Here is a 20,099-nt window from a genome sequence, read left to right on the forward strand (position 1 = left end):
TTTGATCATCATCATTGAGGCAGATCTCTATATACATCACAGGTCTTAGTAACTGGTAGAGGATTCCGCAGCCATCAGTATTCTTCACTCCATGTTCCTGCCGTGGCTGGAACCAAGGGAAGGATCACGTAGCTGTCTTGCATGGCTCCAAAGCCCGGGCCTCAAGGCCCAGGAGACTGTCAGTGAGCTCCGCGGGTTGCACTGGATATGCCCTCAGAGCCTCAAGGGGGCGGGGTCCTGCCATCTGAGGGTGGGGCCTGTCAGCCAAGGGGGCGGGGCCGTGAGTCGGGGCCGCGAGTCTAGTCCCCGACCCGCGGAGGCCCACGCAGCGAGCAGGGCGGTCTGGGCACCTAGGCTGGAGGCAGAGCCCACGGGGAACCCCTCGCCTGCCTCCCGCGCCGCTGCGCGCTCCTTTCCAGCATGCTGAGGCGGAGCAGCCAGACACTCCGGCGCTTCTCCACCGGACGGGTAAGTCCGGCCCCGGCGAGCGGCCCACCCTCACCTCGTCCAGCTTTGCAGACCCCAGGGTGGAAGGGCCCGGGCGGTGGGGCTGCGGGTGGGCGGCGATGCTTAGACTTTGCTAAAAGGAAAGACAGCGTTTTGCTACTGGGAGACTTCGGAGAAGGGTCCGGGAAGGGTCCTGGATGAGAATAGTCAAACGAGCTATTGTCTTTGATGGGGAAGCAGCTGCAGATAGTTTTTGAACACGTCAGATCTGGCTGAGATAACAAGGTGGGGACAGTCGCTTGGTTAGGGAGAAAGAAAGATGGATGGAGCAGTATACAAGTGAGATGGTAGTATCAAGTCAGTTGGATCTGTTTTAGCCTCCTGAGTGGTGGAAGCGCTCTGGACTGGCGTGCGGGGGGGCCCTTTCGGAAAATACCAATTAGAAGCGATGACTGCATGCTCAGTACTGCAGACCCGGGCTGCAGGCGACAAGATTTCAAGGATTTCCAGGCGCTGCAGAAGCAGCCACGCTGGAACATATTAAATTGTAGCTCAAGAAGTGAGCCCTGGCCCAGCCCCGAGGCTTCAAATTGCATCAGCTTGGACACGTTGCATGTGGCACTACCCTCAGCACTTCGGGGGGCCTCAAGAGAGATGCCTTCCGAGTTTAGACAGACTCCAGGCTGTTCAGGGAAGAAAAAGAACTCCATCCCCGGCATATTCTCTCTTTTACAAGAAATCCACGCACCCTGTATTATGAAAGATGCGGGGTTTTCATTGTTCTCTCTGCCAAAGCCATGTGTGTGTGTGTGTGTGTGTGTATATATATACACACACACAGATGTAAAAAAAGTTGGAGGGAGAGAGTGATGAGTAGCACTAAGAACTGTCCCAAATTCGCATAAATGGTAAAACTTCTGTCCTCCTCCCATAAGCCCGAATAGTGGCAATTCATTTTACTCCTTATGATCAGTTCTAGTTACTTTGGGGAATATTTGCGTGTTATAAAATGCAAAGGAAAAGACCTGCTCTAGGACTTTAGCAGGGCTTTTGCTTACTCTACTAAGCAATGTTTTGGACAACTCCTTAGCTGCTTCCTCCACGTGGCACCTGGGGATTTAGGCTGGATGGCAGAGAGCAAGGGGCTTGTGCCAACACAGTTTCATTGGCCTTTTCTGTCAACACTTTTCCACGAACTGTCTTTTTTTGGAAAGCAGGAGGGAGTCTTGAAGAATGAAAATGTTTCCACAGTGGAGTCTGTATAAGATCTCAGTTATACAGGGTGAACATCTCAGGTGGCAAATGATACAAGCAAGAAGCTGGATGCAAGAAGCACTGGCTTCCCAGGGTTTGACTCTTCTCAGGAGTACTCCAGAAAAAGTAGTGACAGATATGGCTGGGAAGAAGATAGGTTTCTCAATGGCCAAAAGGAGAAAATCTAATAAGAAAAACAATTGGGGGCTGGGGATGTGGCTCAAGCGGCAGCGCATTTGCCTGGCAGGTGCGCAGCAGTGCTCAATCGCCACGCGCATGCCAGGCAAACGCGCACCGCATATAAATAAAATAAAGATGTTGTGTCCGCTGAAAACTAAACAGTAAATATTAAAAAAAATTGGAGTTATTTTACTCTGTTGACAATGATTTGGGTGTGTTCTATAAGAACTGAAGTCACACATATACCTGGCTATGAATGTAAGAGCGTACAGACACTTTAGAAAACTGTTCCACTGTTTCTTACATAGCAATCACACTCCTATGGGTTTATCCAAGAGAAAAGAAACTTTACATTCACCCAAAACCTATTACAAATGTTTATAGGGGCTTTATTCATAATCGCCCCAAACTAGAAAGAACTTAAGTGTCCTCAACTAGTGACAAGATAAACTTGGTATATACCTGCATAAAATGGGATTTCACTCAGTGGGTTAGGTTAAGGGGGGGATGCATTACTGTTATAATGTGAATGAAACTCAAATATGTATATGAAGTCTAAGAAACCACACTCAAATGATTTCATTTATCTGACATTTTGGAAAGGGTAAAACTATAGGGACAGAAAAAGGATCAGTGGTGATCAGGAGCTGAGAACAGGAGGGAGTGACTATCAGTGGGCATGAGGAACTCCTGGGGGGGGGCTGGAACTCTTCTAGATCTTAACGTTTCAGTACCCATGTCTTCAACTTGTGTTCGAATTGCCTGACCTGCTTTGATGTCTAGTTTGTTCTTAGAACGCTGAAATTCAACTTCAAACCATATTTAATTGTCTGCTATGAGCTGTTTGTCTAAATCCTGAGGCTATGATATTAATAGAACTGGTATTGCACTTTACTATTTCCAGGCAGTCTTCTAAATGTTTTACATAGATACTCCTTTAATCACATCTCACTGAAGTATTGATGATCATTACACCCATTTTGTATATCAGGAAACTGAGACCCAGAAGTTAACTAACTTTTTGAGTCTCACAGCCAAAAAAGGATAAAATAATAAACAGGAAATAATCTCTGCTCTCAAAGAATTCATAAGTGTTTTTTCAGCGTTGGATAATATTACGTAATACACTAAATAAGCCAATACACCAACTAGGAAAGGTAAATGGACAATAAAATACTAAAAGACACTCAACCAAACTAGTAGTCATGGAAATACAAGCAAGATATCATTTTTCACTCATCAACTTGACAAAAAGAGTGTGACAATTTTCTATGTTAACAAGTGAGAAAATAGTTCCTCAAAAACACGAGAAGCAAATTTGATATTCTCCATTAATATTTAAGCTTAAAAATGATTCTGGTGTTTGAGAAAAATGCTACCACATGGGCTCAGGAAGGATGTACAGTATATTCTATGCTGTGACATTTGTAACAATGACATATTAAATGCTAAAATGTCCCTGTAAAGAAATGAACAAATAAATTCAGACATAGCTACGCTATGGAATATCGTACAGCAATTTTAAAGAATGAGCATATGTACTGACGGAAAGCTCATTATTTCATTTATATTATTTTTTAAAAAAACTAAATAATACTTTGCATGTACATTTCCATGTATATAAAAGCTAGAGGTCTATAGAATGCTCACCAAAGTATACAGTAGTAATTTTTTTCTCTTGAGTTGGGAGTCATGGTCAAAGGGGACTCAGTCTGTGATCTTTTCCTCTTCTTTTTTAAAAAGGAGATTATGTGTATTTGTTATATGTACACTTAAAATTAATTTTTAAAATTGCTATGTCATTAAAATATTATAGATAAATGTTATGCACTGCTGTGCTGCCTCTCTGGTGGGGACTGGAGTCTGTCTCTGGACTCCAGCCCTTTGGACTTCTCCAGTTTCCTCAGTCTTTAAAATGTTCCCTGGTCACCAGCCTCATCTGGGAGTTCTTTCTAGTCCCCAGGTGCTCAGCAGCCCCCTTCTTGCCTCACCTGCTAATAAGCCCTTGTATTAATGTCCTTCTAACAGAAAATCTTTTATCCTCCTCTGATAAAAAAGATATTGGGGGCTCAGGCGTAGCTCAGCAGAACAGTGCTTGCCTAACATGCACAGAGCCCAGATGTCATCCCCAGCACTGCAAAAAAAAGGAGGAAAAAAGTTGGCCAGCTATCCAAGGAAGTTGTCACCAATACCTTCTTTCCCTAATGATGCAATAGGGAAATAAAGTTGTATAAGTTTGTCATTTATGGTGGCATCCTGAGCCTGGGTTGAATCTTGCACAGATTTATTTCCATGAGAAGTGTAATTTGTTGCTTCTGACTATTAGGATGAGAGTTTGTTACACTTGGTAGCATCCTGTGAATACTGAAGGCCAGTTATTGAACTTTTTTTTCACTTTCTCTGCTTAATTCCCAAACATAAGAGGTGTGCCTGCCCCAAGCTGGTTCACACCTCCACAGGGATGTCTGAGGGGTCTGGTAACATGGCAGTGCAATGCTGTCCTCATTCAGTGATTCCTGTGGTCTTCACAGTAAGATCCAAATTATTTGACACAGATGAAGCCCTCCATGATGCCTTTCTGTAGCTTATCATCTGTGGCCACTCCCTGACTCCCAGGACTGGTCACGCTGTACCCCCTCATTCCCTCTATGCCTGAAACTTCCCAAGGATGTCCTGTTAAGTCCTGTTACCCACCCCGCCCTCTTTTTTTCTCTTCTTCTTTTTTGGTACCAGGAATTGAACCCAGGGGTACTTAACCACTGAGCCATGTCCCCGGCTCCATTTTTAATTTTTTTTTTCATTTTTAAGAGTCTCTCTAAGTTGCTTAGGGCCTCACTAGGTTGCTGAAGCTGGCTTTGAACTTGTGATCCTCCTGTACCCACCTCCTGAGATCCCCTGTCTTTTCTTGGCCACCTCCAAGATGAATCTTCTGAGGTTCTGCTAAGGAATGCCCTTCTTGGGAAGTCCTTCCCCTCCCAACCCACACTGGTCTCCCACCCTAGTCCTCCTGTGTTACCAGTACATCTTTACTTGGGCATCTTCCCTGCTAATTGAAGAATCCCTGAGGACAGAGACCATTTTTTCCTTGTGTACTTAGCAGAGGGGTCCCCAAAAGAAGTACCCACAGAGGCCAAGCAGGTAAGACAAATGAGGCTGGGTGAAGGGAAAGACCAGGTCGAAGATCAAGGAGGCCACCATTGCTCATCTCTACCATGGGAATGTGAACCAGGATTAATAACCTGAGTTTTCAAGAACTCCAACCTGCTGATATGAAACCTCCTAAAAACCCTAGAGCTCTTTTAAAAATGATTTGAGGGCCAACGAGAACACTCCTCCTTCCACCCACCCCAGACCACTGATGTGCAGTCTCTACCATGCCCCATGCCCAGAGCATGGCAAATCCTCCAAACATGCTATTTGGACTAATCTTACATAGTCAGGCCCAGTATGGGGCCTGTACACCAAATGCTCCACTAAGTATTAGGCATCTTATTGTCTCAGGAAAATACACTTTGCTGTATTCTTTCGTGTAAAGGTCTTTCATGTAAAAACTGCCAATTCTCACAATTCCTAATGTGTATACATTTGGCCTTATTTGACACTCTGCTTAAATGGTTCTGGCATGGACATATCTTCACAAAATGGCTTCTGATCAGGGCAGACTCTTAGCACTGCACATTTGAGTTTTATATGAAAGACTAGGTATTGTCAGGTATTTTAATCTTTGGAACCTGGCCAGAGCCCACATTCCCCTGATCTCTATGATATTCCACCAGAGAGCAGATTGTTTGGGAAGGCAATATTTGGGAGTTTCAAAAGCAAAACCTATGTTCCCTGCAAAAGGCTCCTATTGCAGATGTCATCTCTAGAAAACCCCGAGACACTAGGACTTGTCACCCAGATTTGGAAATGCTGTGTCATTTTGTGCCCCTTCCTCATTCACGCCAAACAGAAAGCATACTATGAGAGCCCCTTGAACAACGGTGCTGTGTCCCACGTCAGGACCACCACAGTGTTCTCTTAGAAGGGCTATAGAACTGTTTCCAACCACTGACCTGTCAAACTGTTGCCATATTTTCCTTTTGCAAAATAAAAAGGGGTGGGAGGGCAAGTTGGACATGGTGGGATGTGTCTGTAGTCCCAGCTACTCAGGAGGCTGAGGCAGGAGGATCACTTGAGGTCAGGAGCAGGAGACCAGCCTGGGCAACATAGAGAGGACCTGTCTCTTGAAAAAGATGGGTGGACTTTCAACACAGGAGAGCCCCAGAAACACATCCACTGGAACAAGATGGGTCTGAGTTTCAATGTTGTCTTATTCCTGATCAGCTCTGTTCTTAGGCAGTTTACAAACCTTCTCTGGGTCCTATGCTTTTTCATTTGTAAAAAGGATCACCCTGAGCATTAAAGTCCTGTAATAAGCAGTTGATTGTTTTTGTGGTGGTGGTGCTGTGGAATGAGCACACACTAGGCAAGCACTCTACTACTGAGCTTCACCCTCAGCCCAATAAAAAGTTTTTGACTTAGTGAAAACAGTTCAATATAGTGCCTGGCTCATGAAACATTCCCAATGGAGCTACCCCTATCATCCTTCTTCCTCTTTTTTTTTTTAAACTGGCCTGTCCTACACACATTTATTCATTTTTAATTGGAGCTTTCCATACGTAAAGGTGGAATTCACTGTGGTATATTTATACAACACATATTGTAATTTTGTCAAATTCATCCGACATTTCCTCCCCTCTCCCATCCCTCCTTCCCCCTCAGTTTCCTATTCCACTAAATTTCCCTCTATCTTTATTTTATTTTACTGGTTCTTTTTAATTACACATGATAGTAGAATCCATTTGGATAAAATTATATAAGCATGGGATATATCTTACTCTAATTAGGACCCCATTCTTGTGGGTGGGCACAATGATAGAGTTCCCTTAGGTATTTTCATATGTAGACATAGGAAAATTATCTTAGATTTATTCTACTGTCTTTCCTATTCCTTTCCCCTCCCTTCCTTTCCTTTCCCTTTATCTAATCTACTGAATTTCTCTTCTTCTCCTTCCCCCCTTTATTGTGGTTTAGCTTCCACATATCAGTGAAAACATTTGACCTTTGGCCTTTTGGGATTGGCTTATTTCCCTTAGTTTGGTAATCTCCAAATTCACCCATTTACTGAGAAGTGTCATAAAGTCTCATCATTCTTCTTTACCTAAGTATAATTTGTGGCATTATGACAAAAGCAATGGTTAACATTTATTGAGTCTTTCCTTGTGCCACACGATGCACTAATGCAATACAGATTTTATCCCGTGGAATTCTCAGAACAACCTGAAGAGATAGGTACTATTATTATTCTGATTTTAACTGATGAGGAAAACTGGGACCCCACTCAAGATTGCACAGCTGGAGTTAGGGGAAAACTAACCCACACTGGGATAATAACTAGAGTTAAGACTCTCAGACCTGCCACTTGGTAGCTATTTGACTCCTGGCTTTCTTTTTTTTTCCAGTTGTATATGGGCTCAATGCCTTTATTTATTTAATTAAATTAATTAATTAATTAATTAATTTTTGTGCTAGGATTGAACCTAGTGCCTCACACTTGCAAGGCAAGTGCTCTACCACTGTGCTACAACTCCAGCCCTCTGGCTATGTGTTAACACCTCTGTGCTTTAATTTCTTCATCTGTAAAAATGAGTCAAGGTTGCCGTCTCCCACAGTCCTTGGGCAATCAAATGCAGTGATATGTGTTAAATACCTGGCACATACTAGGGTCTTATTAGAGAGCTTGCTATCATTTCCTCTGCTTCTTCCTCCTCCAAATTCTCCAGGGTGGAATCTGTTGTTTGGTAAACACTCTCTATGGAGAGTCCCAGACTTTAGTGTCCCCATGGTCACCAGAGAGTTCACTAAAACGCAGCTTCCCTGGCCTGTGTATCTCGGGTGGGGGCCTAGAGTTCACATTTTAAATATATCTTTCCCATTGATTATACCTAGTCAAAGCTCAGATCACACTTGGAGAAATTAGACTGAAAAACGTCCCTATCCATTCTTTAGAATCCTGCAAGTTTCTTATAAACATAATTGACAGTCATAAAATCTGAAAATTTTCCCATGTTACAAACCCACATTGGGGCTGAGCATAAAAAATAGTGGTAGAATTTATGCTGCATGTATAAGGCCCTGGGATCCCTCCCCAGCAGCCCCCATCCTCCCCAAAGAAAGAAAAAGAAACATTTTTATAGCTTCAGCTTTGACATTAAGTTCAGAAAGTGTTTCAATGAGTACAATATTTTCAAAGACACTGACATGATTTCTTTAAACATTCTTTCTTTAAACATTCAACTAGTATCAACTTTGGAATTGAACTTCAAATAGCCAGGTGACAGCTGAGCAGCACATTACATAGACCTCAGCTCTATTCCTGAGGATAGACAGGAAACACAGGAACACACAGGAATTCTTGTGTTTCCTGTGTTCTTGATTCCTGTGTGTTTTTAAAGTTGTATGTTACATGTCTTTACATATCTGGCAATGGTAATGGTATAAAGTATAGCCAAAAATTTTGTAATGTGGCCAACATGTAGGTCCTATTTCAAGTAGCAGCTTTAATTATAGGATATGAAATTAGGATATTTATAGAACATTTTGATTTGGGAGGGGATACTGGGGATTGAACCCAGAGGCACTTTCCCACTGAGCACTTTCCCAGCTCTTTTTATTATTTTTTTAATTTGAGAAAGGGTCTTGCTGAGTTGCTAAGGCTGGCCTCAAACTTGTCATCCTCCTGCCTCAGCCTCCTAAGTTGCTGGTATTACAGGCATGCACCACTGTGAAGCCCATTTTAATTTTTTGAGAAGAGGAAATTCAATGCTCAGCTATGCATTATATGTAGGTGGATTTGCTGTTGCTACACAGTTAATCTGTTTGCAAGTATTTGTTAGACCCTAAAGCTTAATTCAACTTACTTGGGATATAAACTTTGGTTGACCCTGGAAAAGGACTTTTTTAAAAACTAAAACCATAATTGTTTAATTATCAGTTCAATTACAAAGAAGATGTGTCAGGCATCATTTTAAGTTCACAACTAAAAAGAGTTGTTATCCACACCCTTTAAAAAGTGGGAAATAAGGGACAATTAAGTTTCTTCATAATTGGATTGTCACAGTGAAGCATTACCCATTTTGGATGACTTTCCATATCATTAAAGAATCCCATTTAGATTGAAAGGGAAAAAAACATTCAAAAAATAATCCAAATAGTGCAGGACCCTATTTTAAAATGGAAGAAGATAAGGTGGAGTCCTGGGGAGCTTGGCCCTGTGCCAAGAAGGGAAGCGCTCAGAAGGTCATGGTGCTCTGATCACCATCTCCATACCCAGGATCCTGCGTCCAGCCTCCCTCACCTGAGGGTGCTCATTGGGGCCATAGAATGGTATAAAATGAAGAATAATGAAACAGCATAGTCCTCATGTCAATGTGTGGCCTTAAGCATAGCAGAAAGCCTCCACTTTGGGAGACGTCTCAGAAGGTGTAATTGCTCAGAAAGATTCTTCCAAAGTCCACCCTCCAGCGTCACTCTTATCTATGTGGTGTACATACTTCCTGATAACCACTGCATTTGTGCGTGTCAGTTTTTATCACAAAGAGCATGGAAGAGATGGGTAGTAATATTTCATTGTAATGATTTTATTTTTTTAAGAGATTTTTCTCATTTTTATTTTATTTATTTTATGTGGTGCTGAGGCTCGAACCCAGGGCCTCACATATGCGAGGCAAGCACTCTACCACTGAGCAACAACCCCAGCCCTTAATGGTTTTATTTTTAAGTGCATATGTGTGACCATGGGATGCACTTGACATTTCTTTCTTTCTTTCTTTTCTTCCTTTCTTTCTTTCTTTCTTTTTTTTTTTGGTACCAGGAATTGAACCCAGGGGTGCTTTACCACTAAGTCACATCCCCAGCCTTTTGTTTTGTTTTGTTTTAATTTTTTAAAAATGTGGATGGACTTTTCTTTCTTTCTTTCTTTCTTTTTTTCTTCCTGTCTTTCTTTCTTTTTCTCTTTCTTTCTTTTTTTGGTGCTGGGGATTGAACCCAGGGCCTTGTGATTGTGAGGCAAGCACTCTACCAACTGAGCCATATCCCCAGCCCTTATTCACTTATTGATATGTGGTGGTGAGAATCTAACCCAGTGCTTCATACATGCTAGGCAAGTGCTCTATCACTGAGCCACAACCTCAGCCACCTCCAGCCGTTTTTTAAATATTTCATTAGAGACACGATCTTGCTGAATTGCTTAGGGTCTTGCTAAGTTGCTGAGGCTGGCTTTGAACTCAGGATCCTCCTGACTGAGCCTCCCTACCACTGGGATGACTCTTTACATCTATGAAATAGCATAGATGTAAAGATTAAATAAAATGAAATGATATGGAGGCCTCTGTCCCTTTTCTGAAAACTTTGGGGCCAACTGTGATGAGAGTTCAGGATTATTCATATTTGGAAAGTTACTATAATATATAGATCATACCTTACATAAAATTCCCAGCAGGCTCTGGGGTGTTACCTGCAACATCAGTTTTTTTTCTTGTGGCAAACATATGACTATTCCTATAGTCTTTATAAATGTTATTAATGACTATAAATGGTGTATGTCAATTCAGGTCTGATTTGAAGTCAAAAGAGTTTGTGCCAAACTTAGAAGAAACTTGTAAGGACTATAAAGAGAACTGCATTAGATCAAACCAGGTTGTAAGGCCAAATGGGTTTGGGGCACTTACCAAGAAAAAATATGGAACACATTTTATGAACATCACCGTTTGTGGATATTTTATTGTATCTCTCAACTCCCTAAATGCTTTGAATTCTAGACTATTTGAAAAAATATAGAACACAGTCTGAAATAGAACAAGAGCTTTAAAAAGTTAGAAATCTTTGACTTAAACATTAGGAAATCTGTGCCACACAGTGCAATAGGTTTATTGCATATTACATCCTTTACGTCAGTCAAGATTGTACGAGGTTGGTATTATTACACTTGAGAGGAGAAAGGTAGTTACTTGAATACAGCCAAGGGGTGGCACTGAGTTTTGACCTCAAGAACCCTAGCTCTAGGGCTATGCTTTTTTTAAATTTTTTATTGATTATTTAAAGAATTACATAGCTCATGATATATCATCTTTCATACATTTGACTCAAATTGTGTTTTGAACTCCCATTTTCACCCCAAATACAGATTGCAGAATCACATCTGTTACATATTCACATTTTTACATAATGCCATATTAGTGACTGTTGTATTCTGCTACCCTATGTTCTACTAGATATTGGCCTTTTTGAGAGGTCAGAGGTGAGTCCAGTTCTTATTCCTACATTTTAGGGACACCTTTCCAGAGTTAAATTCCTTTTAACTATGACAAACTTATTTGTTTACACCTGGTTCATTTCACTAAGAAGCTGAGGTTGCTTATAAGAATACATGCAATCCCAGTGATTAAAATGAATAATCATGGGAATTGGAACAAGAGAAAATGGGCGAGATTTAGGTGTGGAAGTATTTTTACTCTCATATACATGTATGGTAGTCTGGGTTCAATGTTAGACATCAATAAAAATTTTAATTTATAGACCTTGGAGTCTTTCACAGTTCCCAGGTCATCTTGCAAGACTACAGATATCCAATATCCCCTATCCACATTGACATCTGCCATCACTGAATTTGCTTCACAGGTTTTTTTCAAAAAACAAGCTGAAGTTGGCACTTATTGGCCAGAGCCTTTTTGGACAGGAAGTCTACAGTCACCTCTGCAAAGAGGGCCACCGAGTAGTGGGGGTGTTCACAGTTCCAGACAAGGATGGCAAAGCTGATCCACTGGGTGAGTGCTCTTGGGGTGCATGGATCAAGAACTCTCCAATCCGGGCTGGCGATCAGAGCTGTTACAGCAGCTCTGCATTGCTCACAATGTGCATGCCCTCTACTTGTTATTTAGCCATGACCTTGGCAGGGCTCCGATATCATGGGCCAAGGAAGCTGCCTCAGCCCCAAGTAAGTTTGCATTCCAGCAAGCAAGAAGGACAAGAGGGGAAGTTGAGGTTAAACTTTTATTATGGACATAATTCAGAGGTTGCATTTGAATTTATTTGCAGAGGAGACAGAGAAACAGAGATGTTATTGGGGGTGTATATATGTTCAAGTCAGCTAAGGGAATCCATTGCTAAAGGATGAATGGGGGACTAGCACTCTCTGTCGTGTACATGGGTTTCAGAATGGCAAGATGTGACTTTCAGACCTCATTTTAGAAGGGGTCCTGGGAAATGAATTCTCCTTGGTGACTGGACCCAGGGTGACTAGCCCATTTTCTGTTGGCCATGACCATTTGAACTCAGCACATAACTCAGAAGAAGGAAAAATAGCAATCTGGTTTTTATAGGGTACCCTGGGAGATGGTACAGCCTGTGTTTTATCAGCATATGTTCTAGAGTCAGGGGATTAATGCAAACTCTGCCACTTACTGTATGACCTCAGGCAAGTTGCTTAGTCTTCTTTCAGTTCAATGGTACAAACCTCAGGTGGCTGCTGTGGGGGTTAAAAGAGATAATGTACATCAAATGCTCAACAGTACATCAGGATCCTAATAAGCAATCAATAATGACAGTAGCTAATCATTCTTGTCAGGTTAGTTGATTGGGGAAGCCCAAAACAGATCTGGGACAGCCAGAAACCAAAATAGGAGATGGACACCTTGGTGCCTCAATCCAGTCTCTGGAGTACATTATTTACAATGCACATTCACAATGAAGATCTCTCTCCTCTACCCCATTTCTCTTTCTCATATAATCTTTCACATTTTTCTTCCATTATCATACTTCTAACCACCATCTGTCCATTTTACTGTCATCTGACATGTGAATTATGTTCTTGAACATTTTATGAACATCACAGTTTGTGGATATTTTATTGTATCTCTCAACTCCCCAAATGCATTGAGGAAGGCCTCACCATAGTGGCCAGAGTCCTTCAGGACCTCCTTAGGTTTTAGAACTTGAGTTTTGTGCTAGAGTCATCATCTTCCCCCATCAATCTATCCTAGTCAATGAATTTAAATGATTGGATAGGGAAAAAGGGAAAAAGCACACAAAAATGCAGACAAAAAGATTTAGTTAAGGTTTCTGGAAAGATTTGGAACATATACACACACATATGTATATACACACTTACATATACTCTATTATAGAATATGTAATAGTATATATAAAATATGTATTTTATCTGTTTATATATATATTATCAACTGTGGATGCATAAAAATATATAGTTGTATATTAATGTACCATAATATACTAACACATTAATATATTAGTAGATAGCATATTATATAATATGTCAATATTATTAATAAATAATAGGTAATAGTATTACTATAAAATATTTATATGTGATATTTAGGTGAATATACATACTTAAATCAATATGTACACTTAAGATGTATGATACTTGGTAAAAATGACATTTTATTGTGAAAAAAAAAACAGGCTTGCCTTGTCTGTCCTTTGGAGGGCAAATTCATTTTCACAGGGAGTTAGGATGAGTCATTGTCTGGGAAGGGACAATGCTTGGATGGAGACTTTGATCTGTTCAGTCTTGGCTAGATCCTTACCAAGTGCTGAGTGTGTCCTCTCCATTTTTAGCCCCTCTCCTTTTTGCAATGGGCAAAGGTGAAACATATGCAGCCAAGGAGAGAAATGAAGAATGTCCACATGCTTCTGCTCTTTTCAATGCTTATTCACTCAAATCACTCCATACAATTTCACTTGATTGGTTATTAATCAAGAAATTGACAATCCTTAATGCTGGGCACTGCAATAGACATAATCAATTAAAGCAAAGAATTCTAAGTTAACTCTAAGCACTGCAAACACATTAATCATGACAGACCTATTACAGACATCCCCTCTGCATGCCAAGCTCAAGTGCCAGATCTAAAGTCTTAAGGCTTAGGTCTTAAGTCCAGCAGATGCACACTCACTCAGACTGCAACGATCACATCAGCAACCAGTGGAGGCTTCTCCTGGTGTGGAGTCCACGGCTGGCTGAGGAGATGGTCATGAGGAGATGTCGCCGATCTCACTAGAGTCAAGAGGCTGCTGTAGAATTTGAGAGCAGTCAGGATGATGCAGAGGATCAGACAGGTGATGAGAAGAGTTGGGATGTCAGTCCAGGTCCTCATCAGGCTCTCCAGCAAGTGGGCATCAGTGTCAGCTGGCTGAATGTCTGTCCTTTTGCTCTATCATTTATACTAAATTTTGGAGGTTCTGCTCACCCTTTGAGTCCCTATCAACTGTTACCAAGTTTCTTAGAGATGTTTTACATTTCAGAGCCAAGCCATTTGGTTTGGTGGTTTCCACCCTGATTTTGCACTCTGATCCTTTTCAGGGTTAAAGCAAGTGATGTGTTTATATTAAGTGACTTCACTCACTCTGACTCATGTCAGGGTTGTGGAAAGTGACTTGTTTATACTTGTTTATGATGTGTTTACCAGGCTATGCCTGATGATGTATTGGAGGGCTCTATAGGCTTGTGCCTGGGGAGGATGCAGGTTTTTAAAATGGAGTTGCTTAGGCTAAGGCCTAAGGCCATCCCTACACTCCTCCACTCTCTTATCCATTTGGTGAACCCGGGAGAAGGAACTAGACTAGTGCAGCTCACCAGCTGTAACCCTTCATCTATTGGTGTCTACCTGTTCAGCAGGGAGAATATGTTGGGCTCTACAGTTTGTCCTGTATGGGGAGGGGGAGACCCAGGTTTTTCCAATGTTCCAAAATTCGAGCATGTTTAATTTGGGAGTGACATACTGGCATGTGGCTCCAAATCTAACACTATTACATTTGTTCTGGAGTCAGGGGATTAATGCAGACTCTTCTACTTACTGTGTATGACTTTTCTAAAAAGAAAAAAACTTCCTTTAAAATTTCAAAATATTATCTAATCACAAGCTCTTTTTTGAACTATGTTTTTATTATATTATTATATTATTTTATTTATTATGTGATGCTGAGGATTGAACCCAGTGCCTCACAAGTTCTAGGCAAATGCTCTACCACTGAGCCACAACCCCTAGGCTCAAGCTTTTGGGTTCAAACATATTATGCCTTCAATAGATAAATGTCACTGTAGAAAAATAAATGATGCTATGATAGTATGTCAAATTCTGATCACTGTTTAAATGGTTGTTCACCATGGTTTATTTGTACATGTTTCATGAAATGTAAAATTGCAATGTATGTATTGAGAGCAATATAAAACTTGGCTAACTTTTAAAAAATGAAAATATTTTCTTTTTTATGCTCAGCTTTGGCTGCAGAGAAAGATGGGACCCCTGTGTTCAAGTTTCCTAGATGGAGGGTCAAGGGCAAGACCATCAAGGAGGTGGCAGAGGTCTACAGATCTGTGGGTGCCGAGCTGAACGTGCTTCCCTTTTGCACGCAGTTCATCCCCATGGATGTCATTGATCACCCCAAGCACGGTTCCATCATTTACCACCCGTCCATCCTGCCCAGGCACAGAGGAGCTTCTGCCATCAACTGGTGAGGTTTTTAAAAATAACAGACGCTGGGCCTATTTCCACTGCCTACGGTCTGTTTTTTTTTTTTTAACCTAGGTGATCAATAAACCAGGTATGCTTGAACAATTGTGAGGTCCTGAGCAGTTGCTTCTAGTACATGAACTCCCTCTGAGATCTTGACATACTGCATGAACCAGGACAGCATATCCTACAAGAATAGTCAGTGGGAACTATTCCAATGACTGTAACTAGGCAAACAGAAGTTCTGTGGTCAGATCAGGTTGGTTTATGCTGGACTGTTTTGTTTTGTTTTGTTTTTGTTTTTGTTTTTTTTGTCATACTGGGAATTGAACCCAGGGCCTCACATATGTTAGGCAAGTGCTTTCCCACTGAGCTACATTCCTGGACCTTATGCTAGAATTATTTATCAAAGGGCTTCCTTGAGTTTTCACTCTGAACTTTAATTGAGCATTATACTCTCTGAGAGGGAATCTGAGTATAATATTCCACCAAAAAAACTTGACCACAATTTTTTTTTTGCATAGAATGTTAAACACATTCCAGAAAATGCTGTATTACCTAAAATTATCTTCTTCATTGTCCATCTTCACCCATTTGACTCTAAGCTTCTTGAGGGAAGGACTTTGTGTAATGTTTTTATGGCTATTTTAAGAACAGTGCCTGATGCACTATAAGTACTCAATACCACAGTTCCATGGTGCTGTGGGTTGATGGGCTTTTCCCACATTTTTTTGGCCTTCTTTCCTTTGCCTGCACATCTTCTTGATATCTCTCAGTGTCAAAATTATTGAATAGGTAGAAAATCTACACTTGGTTTAACTGTGATGAAAAAAATTTCATTGTATTTAAAGTTTAATTATGTGAATTGATTTATTTTTTGCTTTTATAAATAATCCTGTCATTGCATTTAAGTTTGCACTTTTTAAATTTCACATTGTTTCCACATGCAGAATCATTGAGTCAAAGCATATAAGTATTTTCAAAACTCTTAATAACATAATACCAATTAATTCCTCAATAATTCTGAAAAGAATGATTTATTGGTGAAAGTCTTGAACAGTAGATCAGGGAAGTAAAAACAATTTAGACTGTAGGCTTTGCTTACTTACTACTTCATTCTCTCTCTGTGTTAATCTATTCTCTGATGTGTAATTATAGGTATTTGTCCACATATCCAGCCTATCGTTTATGTTTTAAGCTCCTCTAAGACCAAGCAAAGCTTTTCTCTTAGGGTAAATTTTACAGAGCACAAAATACCAAGAGTTGTATTAATCAACTGACCTTTACTACAATTTATGTAGACAATCAAGAGCTAATTCTAATCCTAAGTGACATTTATACCTCAATTATAGAACCCAAATTAATAGCTCTCCTGTCCACATTGCACGGAGTATTTTTTCCCCCTTCCATTTCTTTTCTAGGACAAGGTCAAGTGCAATGTAGGAATTGGACCTCAGTGTACAAGTGACTTAGTCCTAAAGTAGAAAACTGACACTTGGGAGTCAATGAGTGGTAGTAATGGTGGACTCGGAAGCCTTTTGAATTTATTACAAGTCATTACCATATATCGACAAGAGGATGCATAAAATGGCAGTACCATCAGTGTCACTTTTTATAAGCTCTGACATCTCCCATCTCTACTGTTAATTTCTTAAGGTCACTTCATTCACTGTCTGCTTTTCCATTGTAACTACCTTGTCCTTTAATATCACTAAATCTTTAATGTTATAGTCAAGCAACATTTTAAGTTGAAACTCTTCTTTTCACAGGACTCTAATTATGGGAGATAAGAAAGCTGGGTTTTCTGTTTTCTGGGCTGATGATGGTTTAGATACAGGACCCATCCTCCTTCAGAGATCATGTTACGTTGAACCCAAAGACACAGTGGATGCACTTTACAATCGATTCCTCTTTCCTGAAGGCATCAAGGCCATGGTCAGTATGTCTGTGCCATCAAGAAGAATTTAGGAAACCTTTAAGTTTTGGAGAACTTTTTTTCTTGTATTAAGAATTTGCCATGTGATTTTCACTAAAAATATGAAACCTAAAAACAAAATTATATTTCATATTTTTAGTGGAAATTTGAATTTAAATTTTTTTTTTGTCTATGATGCTGACTTGTTCCTGAAAGCAGTGATTACATGAATGAAACAGCAATTAAACTGCTCCACTATTTTTTGACAAATAATACTTGAATTTCCAATCTTGATTATAACGACTAATTGTAAAAAAGCATATAGAATCTTAAAAGTTTTGCTGTATAATTTGGATTTCAGTGTTAGTCAGTTTTCCATTTCTGTGACAAAATATCTGAGATAAACAACTTATGAGAAGAAAATATTTATTTTCAATCACAGTTTTGGAGGTTTCAATTCATGGTGGTTTGGCAGAACATCATGGTGGGGAGCTTGGTGGAACAAAGCAGCTGCTTCGTGTAGCCAGGAAGCAGAAAGAGGAAGGAAGCAGTGTCCCAATATATCCTACAAGGACACATCCCCAATTGTCCATTTCCTCCCACTAAACCCTGCCTCCTAAAATGTCCATCACCTCCCAACAGTGCCATCAGCAGGGGACTGAGCCTTCAACACAGGAGCCTTTGGGGGATATTTAAGATCCAAGGCATAACAACCTCCTTTAAATGTATTTTGAGTTAGTCTGTATAAAAGGGGGAATTTAGGGTTACTTTATTTATTCAGATGTTCTCTGGGTAAAAACCCAATACCTGTATATCATGAAATAAAAATATGAGCTGGCAAAACCATTGAGAGAATGAGCAAATAATTTTCATTTCATTTAATTTTTCCAGAGTTTCGTAGTAGAAGTAGCAAGATTATATAAAGTAGTAGCCACTGATTTAGGAGGAAGGGGAGCAATGCTTCATTTGTATCACCTAATGATTTAGAGTAGGTCTTTGTCATCAGAAAGACCTGTTTTCAAATTCACATTCTACCACTGTTGTGTGACAATAAGCAAGTCACTATAACCTCTTTAGTCTTGATCCCCTCATTTATGAAATGTGGATAACACTGCCTGACTCATAGGATTGATGTGAAAATTAAATAACATTATCTGTGTAAAGTACCTGGCACATAGCAGGTATTCAGAGGTGATAATTATGATCAAATAGTATTATGTGTGTTCAGGTGACATTTGCACAAGCCCAGATACTATATCTGAGGTGCCATAAACTTGGCTCTGTTCCCAGATGGCTTCCTCCATGTATTCTTGGGCAGGTTGTTCAGCAGCTGTGAATTCTTAGAGAGAGAGAGATCTGAGAACATGGGCATATATAGGTCTCGAGTGAAGGGGCGCACTCTCAACTCAAGGCAAATATAAAAATGCCAAAGGGAGAATGCAAGACACATTCCAAAGGCAATCAAACTCATGGACAGATTTAACTTTTTAAATTCCAGGTATAGTAAGCTAGAAAGCAAGTTGAATTCATGGATTACATGAATTCATTTATTACATTTTCTAGAATCATCCTGATGAGTACAATAACCCACAATGACTTACTCTATAATTATATTCCTGAAATACATTGAATCACCAAGGAGGGAACTGAAGCTTGTTTAAACAAGGAGTCTTTGTGTGTGTGTGTGTGTGTGTGTGTGTGTGTGTGTGTGTGTGTGTGAGAGAGAGAGAGAGAGAGAGAGAGAGAGAGAGAAAGTTGGGACTTGAACCCAGGACTTTCCATGTGCTAGCACATGATGGACCACTGGCTATACCTTCAGCTCCAGACAGGAGTAATTTTTTTATTAATTATTTTTAGTTGTCAATGGACCTTTATTTTTATTTATTGAAATGTGGTGCTGAGAATCAAAACCAATGCCCCACACATGCTAGGCAAGCTCTCTACCACTGAGCCACAACCCAGCCCCGGGAGTCATTTTTGAGTGCAGGCTTGGTAACTGGCAATGGACACACCTGAATGCAAATCCCATTTCTGACACCTAGAAGCCATCTCTGTGCTGTTTAGCTAGTTATTCAGCTCTGCCTTGAACCACAATTTCCTCACCCATAAAACAGGAATAACAATATCCATTTTGTGGAATTTTCGTGATGTTTGCAAGGGATATTTTACATGCAGTCATGCCCATTTGATGTGCTTGGCACAATAGATGAATCTGAAGAAATAGCAGTTATCATCACAGCCTGACTCTCTCTGAACAGATACATATGTAGTGTTCTGTTCTGCACAGACTTCAGTTAAACAGACCACGCTGTTGTGGATCACTGGACTGTAACACAGCTGATGTTTCTGGCTTTAGGTAGAAGCTGTCCAACTCATAGCAGATGGAAAAGCGCTTCGAGTTCCTCAGCCAAAGGAGGGAGCAACATATGAAGGCATCCAAAAAAGGAAAATGCTGAGGTATTTAGATCAGCTTGAGAATCCATCTCAAAGTTCCTGGCCCTCTCCCTTTGGAAGTTCCCAGGGTACTATTTCCTGGCAAAAAGGTAGACCTTGGAGCCAGCCCATCCCAATCTTACCAATGACGGGGAGAAATGTTTCTGTTGCCTGTGAGATTCAGGCTGTGTTTGTGCTTCCTCAGATTTCTTGGGATCAGTCTGCTGAAGTTTTACATAACTGGATCCGAGGTCATGATAAAGTCCCTGGAGCCTGGTCAGAGATAAATGGACAGG

General features: G+C 40.5%; 1 pseudogene across 1 annotated transcript in view; it reads left to right on the forward strand.

Moving 5' to 3' along the window:
• Window positions 1-420: 420 nt before the first annotated feature.
• Window positions 421-20,099, forward strand: part of LOC308659092 (mitochondrial 10-formyltetrahydrofolate dehydrogenase-like) — a 127,148-nt pseudogene continuing 107,469 nt past the window's right edge. The window contains exons 1-6 of the transcript in view: window positions 421-468; window positions 11,602-11,747; window positions 15,222-15,456; window positions 17,225-17,394; window positions 19,731-19,827; window positions 20,009-20,098. The product of the transcript in view is annotated as a mitochondrial 10-formyltetrahydrofolate dehydrogenase-like (transcript). The remainder of the gene's footprint in view (window positions 469-11,601; window positions 11,748-15,221; window positions 15,457-17,224; window positions 17,395-19,730; window positions 19,828-20,008; window position 20,099) is intronic.

Source organism: Spermophilus citellus (assembly GCF_964194105.1).
Source record: "Spermophilus citellus genome assembly, chromosome: 10".
NCBI classification, from domain to species: Eukaryota; Metazoa; Chordata; class Mammalia; order Rodentia; family Sciuridae; genus Spermophilus; species Spermophilus citellus.